The sequence below is a fragment of the Heterodontus francisci genome, chromosome 34 (assembly GCF_036365525.1).
Source record: "Heterodontus francisci isolate sHetFra1 chromosome 34, sHetFra1.hap1, whole genome shotgun sequence".
NCBI lineage: Eukaryota > Metazoa > Chordata > Chondrichthyes > Heterodontiformes > Heterodontidae > Heterodontus > Heterodontus francisci.
In genome coordinates this window covers 27859730-27870958 of record NC_090404.1, presented here as the reverse complement: position 1 = coordinate 27870958, position 11229 = coordinate 27859730, and the positions used below count along the sequence as shown (strand labels likewise).

At 45.2% G+C, this 11229-nt stretch overlaps 1 protein-coding gene across 1 annotated transcript in view; it reads left to right on the top strand.

Moving 5' to 3' along the window:
* The window catches only part of LOC137349245 (zinc finger protein 271-like), a 56466-nt gene extending 47189 nt beyond the window's left edge, over positions 1 to 9277 (top strand). Inside the window, exon 7 of the mRNA XM_068014743.1 lies at positions 9260 to 9277. The gene's annotated coding sequence lies outside the window, so the exon portion shown is untranslated. The remainder of the gene's footprint in view (positions 1 to 9259) is intronic.
* The last annotated feature ends 1952 nt before the right edge of the window (positions 9278 to 11229 follow it).

The window sequence follows — 11229 nt, the reverse complement described above, 5'->3', positions numbered from 1 at the left end:
ATTGGAATTCCTTGGCAGAAGAGGCCACGGAATATAACAACACGGATGACGATGACTGGGGAAAACCCCCCGAGTTACGAGAAGGTTAGTCCCTCGGCATCACCAGTGCCAGCTGAATGAATGGCTCCAGTTTTAGTCGAAACCACACGGCGACAAAATGGGACTCTGGTCACTGTGATGAGACACGTCCCCTTCACTGCCGCTGACAAACAAGCCATGCTCAAGGATCTTCCCACCCCACAACGGAACCAGAGAAATACAGAGTTTTGGATTAAAATTGACGAACTGAGAGAGATACATGACCTTTATAATTCGGACACACATACCATAGTAAAGGCCAAAATGCCCCGGAGCCTGTGGTGAATTATACCACAACATGGAAGGCCGGCTGCAATTTGACGGAGGAAGTTAAATTTTCTCATGAGTTTCAGGATAAGATCTCGGAGACTTTAGGGAAGGATTAGTTGGGTGGCAGAGATTGGGGTATCCCACCAGAAAAGAGAAAAGGTTCTCGAGTACATGGAATGCAAGTGGCGAATTTATTGCGACTACTCCTGGGCACAAAATCCAAACGGGGGGACCAGGCTTTACTTAGAATGATGAAAGAAAGTTTGGGCTCAGCACAAGAGGCAGTTTTAAAACTTGGAATACCTGTTGGAAACAACTACTGTATAAAACGCTAGTTAGGCCACAGCTGTGTACAATTCCGGTCACCACACCATAGGAAGGATGTGATTGCACTGGAGAGGGTGCAAAGGAGATTCACTAGGATGATGCCTCGGCTGGAGTATTTCAGCTATGAAGAGAGACTGAAAAGGCTCGGATTGTTTTCCCTAGAGCAGAGAAGGCTGAGGGGGGACGTGATTGAGGTACACATAATTATGAGGGGCATTGATAGATTAGATAGGAAGAAACTTTTTCCCTTCGCGGAGGGGTCAATAACTAGGGGCATAGATTTAGAGGGGATTTGAGGAAAAAAATTTCACCCAGAGGGTGGTTGGAATCTGGAATGCACTGCCTGAAGGGGTGGTAGAGGCAGGAACCCTCACAACATTTAAGAAGTATTTAGATGAGCACTTGAAACACCATAGCATACAAGGCTACGGGCCAAGTGCTGGAAAATGGGATTAGAATAGTTATGTGCTTGATGGCAAGCACAGACTCGATGGGCTGAAGGGCCTTTTCTGTGCTGTATGACTCTATGACTTTAACTACAGTGCCCTCCTCGAATGGGCACTAGAGATAGAGAACCAAACCCAGAAGGACACAATGCCCAAAATTATTGCGGCATTCACCACAACTAAACCCGGCAGTTGTTAAAATTGCTGTAAGGCCAGCCATATGGCCAAGGGCTTCCAGGCCAAGAAAAATGAACCACGCAAGTGTTGTAACTGTTGGAGAATTGGACACATCAGGTCAGAATGTAGTTTAAAGGGTGGGGACGAAGAAGTTCAGGGTCCGAAACAGAAAAGAGGGAGTGATCAAGTCACCCAGAGGAAGTGAGGGACATGATTAAGTTAGCCATGAGTAAATAGGTCACCCTAGCCCCCGGGAAAATTGGAATGGAAGGGAACCCACCCATGTATATTAATGTGCTGTTGGGGATTTGGCAGTGCAAAATGTTGTTAAAATCCGGAGCCTCCCTTTCCATTACTAACTTACCCCGATCTATCACCGCACGTAGTATTCACCTGATGGGACTGGGAGGGGACCTCATCACGGCTTACCAGAGTGAGGCCACCCTGCTGGAAATAGGAGACCAAGCCTGGCCAGTATGACTCTAGGTTTGCGAGACACCAAAGGGCAATATTCTAGGAACAGATATCCTGCGAGAATTGGGGGGAACTTACAGATCTGAAGAAGGGAAGAACAGTGTGGGAGCTAGAATCAGATTGGCCACAGGTCACACCATAAATCCTTGGGTTGCCAGCGTATCCACGTCCCCGGTTATAGAAATGGGCTGGGGTTCCTTGGGCACTTGGGGACTCCTATGTAAGCAAGTGCCAGAAGTATGAGCCCAGGATAAACAGGATTACAGACTAGTTAAAATTAGCCCCCTGGTTATACCCGGACCCATGCATAAGCCCAAGAGACAATATCCCATCCAGTTGCAGGTACAGAAGGCGGTATAGTTGATTGTACTGCAGCTAGTGGATAGGAAGATCATGAGACCCATCGCCTCGCCCACGAACTCCCCCATCTGGCCAGTTAAAAAGCTAGAGGGCTCGTACTTACTGACCATAGATTATACAGCAATTAATGCAATAATCCCACGACAATACCCAATTGTGGCCAGTCCAGCAATGAGCTTTAATAGTCTGAAACCAAAGCACAGGATCTTGACGGTCCTGGATATAACTAATGGATTCTGGTCCATACCGATGTCAGAGGAATTACAGGAGAAGTTTACCTGGATCATCCCACAGGGATTCCACAACAGCCTGAGAACATTCCACTGCATCATGAGTACCACCCTTGAAAACATGGACCTGATCCTGTTTGATAGCACAGTCCTGCAACACATGGATAATTTCCACACATGAGAGAGGCCATGTGGGGGCATTGCTGGTCTGAGAAACACTGGCAAAAACAGGGTTTAAGGCAAATCCCCGCAGGGCTCAAGTAGGTCGACACACCATTGACTACTTAGGATACGTAATCCAACAAGGGAGTAGGGCTATGTCACAAGTTAGAAAGGAGGCCATCAGTCAGATGTCCCAGACCATAGATGTGTGAGGGGTGAGGAAAGTAATGGGCATCTTTAATTATTGTTGGGAACTTTAAAGAAGACTTCTGCAAGCTCCATACAAGACCTAGTAAAGGGGAGAAAGGCGGCCTTGCACCCTGTAGAATGGGGCCCAGAGCAGGAACAAGTACATCAAGCTGAAACAGGCCCTCCTGTCAGCCCCGGCGCTCGGACTCCCCAACCTGAGAAACTGTTCCACATCTATTGGAAGAACAAGGGAGACCACTACACTGCCGTGGTGACCCAGAAACACGGGGATAAAATGAGACCGGTGGCAGATGTTTTGGTGAGAGAGTTGCCCATGGTGTCGGGTCCCCCCAGATGCTTGGCCACCATAGATTGTGCTATGTGGGTGGTATGAACGAGCAAACCAATAAGCATGACCTGCAAAGTGGTCTTGCACACCTAAGTCAAATTGTTAAACCTAGGTATAATAATGACAGTCGCTGACAGTAGAAAGGCTGCAAGAGAGGCAGTTCTTCTACCGGTAGACAAATCCATACAGATAGTCAGAGACATGGGGAATAGTCCTGCAGCGAGTCTCCTGGAGGAGGGAGAAGCCCATGAATGCGTGAATAAGATATTTACTGAGGAGGTGGACAGGATTAGGGATGAGCTGCTCCCCAACACCGACCTGGACCTGTTTGTTGATGGGTCCAGGTACTACGTGGATGGGCTGCCTCGTACTGGGTGGATGGTAGTGAAAGGAGCCGGGACAGTTGTTAAGGGATGGAGTCTATTGGGTGATCTATTGGCCCAAGTAGCTGAACTTAATGCCCTCACAGAGGCATTGGAAACAGGGAAAGATCAGACACTAAATATTTATTGAGACGGCCGCTATGCCGTCAGGGTGGTACATGATTACATGGCCCCATGGAAACACAGGGGCTATGTCACCTCCAGTGGAGGAAACATCCAACACGAGGAGACTGTGAAGGCCCTCATAGAGGCAGCAAACCTGACTCGGGAACTAGCGGTGGTCAAGGTAAGGGCACAAAGTCGTATCCAAAGGGGTAATCTGTTGGCAGATGAAGCAGGAAAGAAGGCAGCCCTGATCCCCGCACCAGACAAAGTCTCTATCGCTGCCTGTGTAATGGGCCCAGAAGAGGTTATTATGCAGAAACTGCATTGGAAAGTGCATACGGAGGTAGAGACATGGAAATGTGAAGGAGCATCTATAGACTCCGATGGAATCTGGAGAAAAGGTGGTAGCTCCAGAATGTATCCAACAGAACCTACTTAAAATATACCACGGGAAGTCACACCAAGGAAGGAAGAACATGGTAGACAGGATAGAGCGGTGTTGGTGATGGCCTGGAATGGGCAAGGACCTAGTGAAGTTCTGCCAATGATGCATTACTTGTGGCCCGTTTAACCCTGGAAAGGCAACCAAGATTAAAATGAGTCAGCAATCCGGACCCTGGGAACACTTGCAGATAGATTTTACAGGTTCATTACCATTGAGTAAGGGAAAAGCTTACTGCTTGGTAATTAGTAACCAATTCACCTGATGGGTGGAGGCATTCACGGCTCATGACTGTTCTGCTAATACAATAGCCTGGATCCTCGCTGAGGAAGTCATACCACAGTGGGGAATACCGATGCAGATCCACTTGGATCAGGGCACACACTTCACAGGGGAAGTAGTTAAGTCAGTGTGTCAACTGATAGGGCATGTGGAACTTTGTTTGATCCCCATCACCCACAGAGCTCAGGGATGGTAGACAGAATGAATTGCACTCTGAAAACATCAGGGCAATAACTGAAACTGGAAAGGGCTGGGCAGATTTGTTACCCAGCATTATTATTCGATTGCAAGTAACCCCGAACAGAACAACTGGACTGACAACCTTTGAGTTAATGACCGGTAGGGCAACGACACTACCAGAGGATTTTTGTGCAGGCAATGAGGGTGTAGGTGCAGCAAGGGAACGAGTGAAACGATTTGTGGAGGAGTTATCTAAATAGTTACATAATTCAAGGCAGGAAGTAAAGGATCGACAAGTAATCAGAGATTTAGAACTGGAAACTATTAACAAGGAGTACAAAGTACCAAGGGTAGGAGACAAGGTTATGGTTAAGACCTTACCTGGAAAACCAGGGTGGGCACCGCGCTGGGTAATACTGGATCGTCAGTGGTCAACTCCATTGACTTGATGAACCTGGACCAGAAGGTGCACGAGGTCCTCATGACCAGCGACACTTGCACTTGTGTGGACAGGCGAGGAAACGGCCAATGGAAATATTGTTCACAATTGCAACCATATGAGGGATAAGATTACGAGTAAATAACTGGATCCCCAGTGATGAAAAGATACCTGCATGTATTTCTGTTTTCCAGATATTACCAGGAGGGACCAAGGAGCACTGTTGCTCCTGCGTGCCACGTGGCTTTCACTGAAGGAGCTTGTTGGATGTATTTTATGAACACCATCCATCGCAAGTTTGATGTTATAGGCAACCCCCGAGGTGATGATGCTGTAATGCCTAGATGAACAAGGTAACAACAGAGGATTGTTACTTGCTATTGCACAAGCGGATCCTACAACTAGCCCACCCACCACTAACACCAGCGGAATGACTCCCTGCCCGGCCAGTGAAGGAAGCTAAGATCTTATATGATAATGTACACCATGAGTTGGTATCCGTACTGCTGAACATCGCCAATGTAGGGTTACCTTCCTGGTGCTCAGAGAAAACCAAGGCATTATACACTGCCTTGTCAGGCAGATTAATGAGACAAATGGCACAATTCGGTGGGAGAAGTGCACCAAATCAGGAGGGCCAAGGGTCTTCTAGTAGACACAAGAACAGGCAGCGGAAGCGGAGCCTGGATTTAAATGATGCAGCAACATAGTCTAATACTGGGTTGTCAGTGGTCAACTCCATTGACTTGATGAACCCGGACCAGAAGGTGCACACATTGAGTTCCCAGCCAAAAGAAATCTTAAAGGGGTCAACAAGGCATCCAGAGTGAACAGCTCCAGATCAACTAGGACTTGACTCAACAGGTCAGGGCCCTGGCAATTGTTTTGGAAAGTCACGCTCATAGAACAGACTCGGGAGAATTTGAGACAGATCCATCAAGGCGAGGTTCCCTTACGGATCACAAACGAGCAGCTTACCAATCTTACAAGGAAAACAGGATCCAACACAACCTGTTGCTAACTCAGGGGATTAGTGTGTGTGTGTATTCAACCAATACTGATTGTGTTGCAAAGGAAGGAATGCTATTGGGAATGATACTTGCTATACCAGTGCTCACTGACTCAACCCACCGAGAGAGGTTTATAGAGTAGAGAACATAGGGATGATCAGGGAAAGGTATAGTGTTAAACATCACAGTACACTCCCATATGCAGTTAAGATATGAGGAAAGATGCCAGCAACTGCACTTGAAGGGTGTAGCATCAGTAACTCCACAATTGTGTGCCCTCACCCATTCTATGATAGAGAGGAGGCGAAGTGCAGATTTAATACCATAGCCAACTGTACCATGGAGGCAATGCCAGCCATATTAGAACCAACCTGAGTAGCCTACGTGGATAAAGGACGATATTGCATCACCATGTCCCAGATGTCTTTCTGGCATAGGCATACTGATGCCAGTTGGAAAACTGAACCGTGTGCTTTAGACCACAGTTGCCATCACGGGTGGGCAGGGTAGAGCTGGTGGACTTTCATCGATGGGACATAGTTAAACTAAATGCCCAGGAGGACAGTTGAGACGAGCTCAAACAGCACATTAACAAGTTCACCTATCCGATACCCCCACTGCCTGAGTACTTGGATAAAATCTAGGCAGGCTTAGATAAGGCCTAGAAGACCTACAATACCCTCCATCAGAACAACGAGGATATAAAGGACCAGGTCGAGGAAATCCAAGTCACAACTTGGTGAGAGGACTTGTGGAAATGGGGGCTGAATGTCCAAACCCACCCCTGATCAGAATAGTCTCCCGTGTTTTGGTGGTGGTATAACTGGTGGTAATGATATATATGATTTACCTCACCTGCACGTTCTGGAAAAAGAAGAATAGGGACTTGACCAAAGCCCTATGAAAGGCGGAGACGGAGCCATTGAGGAATAAGGGAGCAGTTTGGGAAGCAACTGGGGTGAGGCCACGTAAGATGACAAGGAGAAGCTAGGCTTAAGCTGCTATTTTTCTCGCATTATACCCAGATCTAGCGGAGGCTAATGGAGTCAATACCAAGTTAGAAAAGAAACAGAGTTAGGAGGATCCCTGGGATACTCCATAGGCGGAGGAACCATGGGTATTGCAACCTTGGGCCAGATCATGGACAAGGCCCAAAAGTGGGGACTGTTCAGGTACAATTTTAAGGCTAAAGCAGGCACAGGCTGACATAGTTGAGAGCAAAGAGCACTGGGAAAGCTTGATATAAACTGCGAGAAAGCTTGACATAAAATGCTAAACCTGAGCTAGAGAGAACTTAATCTAGGGCAGAACATTGTGACCTAGATACCAAACCACAAAATGTATAAACAGGTGCGTGTGAGCAGGGTAATGCAGAAATGGAATGACTTGTGCTTTTATGTAGAGGGTTGTTGACCCTTTGTGATGCAGAAATGGAACAGATTGTGGTTTATGTGCTTGCATCTGTGAAATATGTACATGCTCCTGATTGTGGTTTTTGGGTATAAAAGTAACCGCTGTGTGCTGGCAATTAGAACTCTCATGAGCACTTGTGCGAGTGGGTGTTCTCTTTGCCTGTGCTCGTAAAAAAGGTTGTTTCATCCACATCACTGACTCTCGAAGTGTGATTAGGGGTAGAGCCAAATTGGTTCCCCCGAGAAAAGGGAAAATAAAAAATCAGTTTGCATTCAGAGTGCTCTTGCACATGAATCACAGAAAGTTAACATGCAGCTACAGCAAGCAATTAGGAAGGCAAATGTTATGTTAGCTTTTGTTACAAAGGGATTGGGGTATAAGAGTAAAGAAGTCTTACTACAATTATACAGAACATTGGTGAGGCCACACAGGGAGTAGTGCGTGCAGTTTTGGTCTCTTTACCTAAGGAGGGACATACTTGCCCTTGAGGGAATGCAACAAAGGCTCACTAGTCCAGGTCCTGGGATGAGGCGATTATTCGATTTATTCACAGAATGTGGGAGTTGCTGGAAAGGCCAATATTTATTGCCCATTCCTAATTGCCCTGGAGAAGGTGGTGGTGAGCCACCTCCTTGAACATAACTGAGTGGTTTGCTCGACCGTTTCATAGGACGGTTAAGAGTCAACCACATTTCTGTGGGTCTGGAGTCACATATAGGCGAGATCGGGTAAGGACGGCACATTTCCTTCCCTAAAGGAAATTAGTGAACCAGGTGGGTTTTTAGGACAATCTGGTAGTTTCATTGTCACCATTACTGATCCAAGCTTTTTTATCCCAGGTTTATTTAATTGATTGAGTTTAACTCCCTGAACTGCCGTGGTGGGATTTTAATTCATGTCTCTGCATCATTAGTCCAGGCCTCTGGATTACTAGTTCAGTAACATAACCACTCTGCTACAGCACCCCCACTCTGCTCCATCTCCTCCTATGAGGAGAGATTGAGTTGACTAGGCCTATATTCCCTGGAGTTGAGAAGAATGAGATGTGATCTGACTGAAACATAATATATTCCAAGGGACTTGTCAGGGTAGATGCTGAGAAAATGTTTCCCCTGTCTGGGGAATCTAGAACACCGGGTCACAGTCTCAGGATAAGGGATCGGCCATTTAGGACTGAAATGAGGAGAAATTTCTTCACTGAAAGGGTTGTGAATCTTTGGAATTGTCTACCCCAGAGAGCTGTGGATGCTCAGTCGTTGAGTATATTTAAGACAGAGATTGATAGATTTTTGGGTACTGAGGGAATTAAGGGATATGGGGATAGTGCGGGAAGGTGGAGTTGAGGTAGAAGATCAGCCATGATCTTGGTGAATGGCAGAACAGGCTCGAAGGACCAAATGGCCTCCTCCAGCTCCTATTTCTTATGTTCATTAAACCTCAGTCTGGTTCCTCTCAAGCTGCTGAGTGAGTGAATTAAATCTTTCTGAACAAATCACCAAGATACCAGACTACAAGTCATGCCCAAAACATCATTTATTGGTTATAAATCACAACTTAGTTAAATCTGGGCACACAGACACTTTATAGACATGTATAAACACATAGAAATGTAATCAGAGTTATCCAGCAGTTGAGCACTAATAGGGAGAGTATTTCACAAAACAAGTAACAAATGCAGGGGTGAGAGTGGACAAAGACCAAAAGTCTGAAAACTGGTGGCCGACGAAAAAAATGTCTGATATTTTTTCGACAAGGAATCATATAATTATCGCACTGTTATTGAAGCAAACTGGTTGAGTAATGGTAATTTCATACAATTTTACATATGTAATGAATAAAATTGCACTGTACTCAGAATACAATTTCATGAGACTTACCTGACAGCTGATAATTGGTTTTACAGAGCTTCATGTTCTCAATGTCCTGCTTCTGTCTATTTATAGCTTGCTCATGTAAAAGGTGTTCTGTGAAGATGTGTCAACTTTAATGGAAAGCAATACATATAAACATACCAGATGGCACGTTCTGGTGCCTTGGTAAGTGATGTGCACAAATCAGTAAGTATATAAATTAATAAAAAGTAAACTTTATGAGACATTGACAATCCAGAAACGTGAACATAAGTGGGGACATTTTCTTATTTTGTGCTATGACATAATCACCTGAACGAAGCAGAAAGTAAAACCAGGTAGGGAGGATTGTATACCAGTTATACAGCCTGTCCAATTTACTGTCCATTAACTTAAATGGACAGGAATATCACATACATTCTGTTAAGAGCATGTGATACTCCCGACCCAATTTTATTTTAGACAATTATTTATCTTCAAGCACAAAAGAGGAAAATAATCTTATTAACTTTAGCAAATGTGGTGTCTCTATAGATAGAATGCTTGTTTTTAAACATCATGACTCATGGTAGATTTTATTTTAAATAGTCACGTTACAAAGATTCCAAACTAAAATAATCTTGTTTGCAGTGCAGATCTCATTATAATCTTAATGAAAACTAATTAAAAATGTGGTTTCCTCTTCAAATGCAATGTAAAAATTGTACCAGATCTTGCTAGTGACAGTGGAAAAGTAATGAGACTAGTGTTGTACCTTTAGGAAACAAATCCTGCACTCTGGGTCCCACTACCTGGTGGGACGTCCTGCCCCATGTGTCCAAAGATCTGCGGGTCGAGAATTGGCCTGTTCAGTGACCTGAAGACCCATGGCACAAACTCACGACTTTGAGTAGACGTCATCCTCGAATCGAGGGACAGCCGACGACAATCTCTGCAGTAACAAGTTTGAGGTTCTGTTGCATCATCCCCAAATCAGACTCTAAAGTTTGGTCATGGCCCTGTGGCAATGCAGCAGGTCCAATGGACAGCTGTATATCCCAACAGTGATGAACACTTCTGGCTCCTGTTCTACTGCATCAATTGGTGCAGTGACAGCTGCATTTAACAGCAAGGTGAGCTGAAAATCATAACTATTGTGTTAGCTTGGAGAAAGGCAGCACTCTGTATATACATATTCATACATGTACAGAGTATTGTGCCATCAGCCTCACAAACCCACTGACCATTTATAGTGACTGCAGAGAGCTCACAGGATAGTTGCACTGTAGCCAATACACAGCACTTGTGGTGCAGGACAGCCTTTTCCAGATAATCTTAAGCAATGTCAAACCACACATTGAAGAAAGATGACCAGAGTTTTTCTCCTTGTCTTGCATCACTATGGTATAAAAGATAGCTTCACACTGACTCCAAGTTTACAGTGTGACTGGGGCAGTAGACAGTGAAAGTGGAGATGAACAATGAATGGAATTCAGCCACACACCTGAGCAAACCGATAAGTGGAAATTCCAGATCACTTCAGTTGCTGCAAAGCACAGGACATATTGAGTTTATACAGTTCATGCTCACTGCAGGATATTCACATTCAGTAACCAGTTTGTGCAGAGTTTTCAGAAATTACTTCAGACACACACTGCTGTGTAAATGGAAGCAAGTTACAAATTCCTATTGACAGACCAATGTTTTTGCTGCAGACCAGCGACTTGCCAGCTACTGATCCTGCACCATTAATTTTAAACCATGTCAAATGAGCTGTGTCAGTTCTCAGGTGGTCTCTGCTAAGATATCCCATGAATGCAAAAACAAACATTGGGAATTGGTCATACATACAAATATACAAATTAGGAGCAGAAGTAGGCCATTCAGCCCCTTTAGCTTGCTCCGCCATGCAATAAGATCATGGCTGATCTGTTTGTGTCTCGAATTCCACACTCCCATCTACCCCCGATAACCTTTGATTCCCTTGCCTAACAAGAATCTATCTACCTCTGCCTTAAAAATATTCAATGACCAAGTCTCCACCACCTTCTGAGGCAGAGAGTTCCAAAGTTGCACAACCCTCA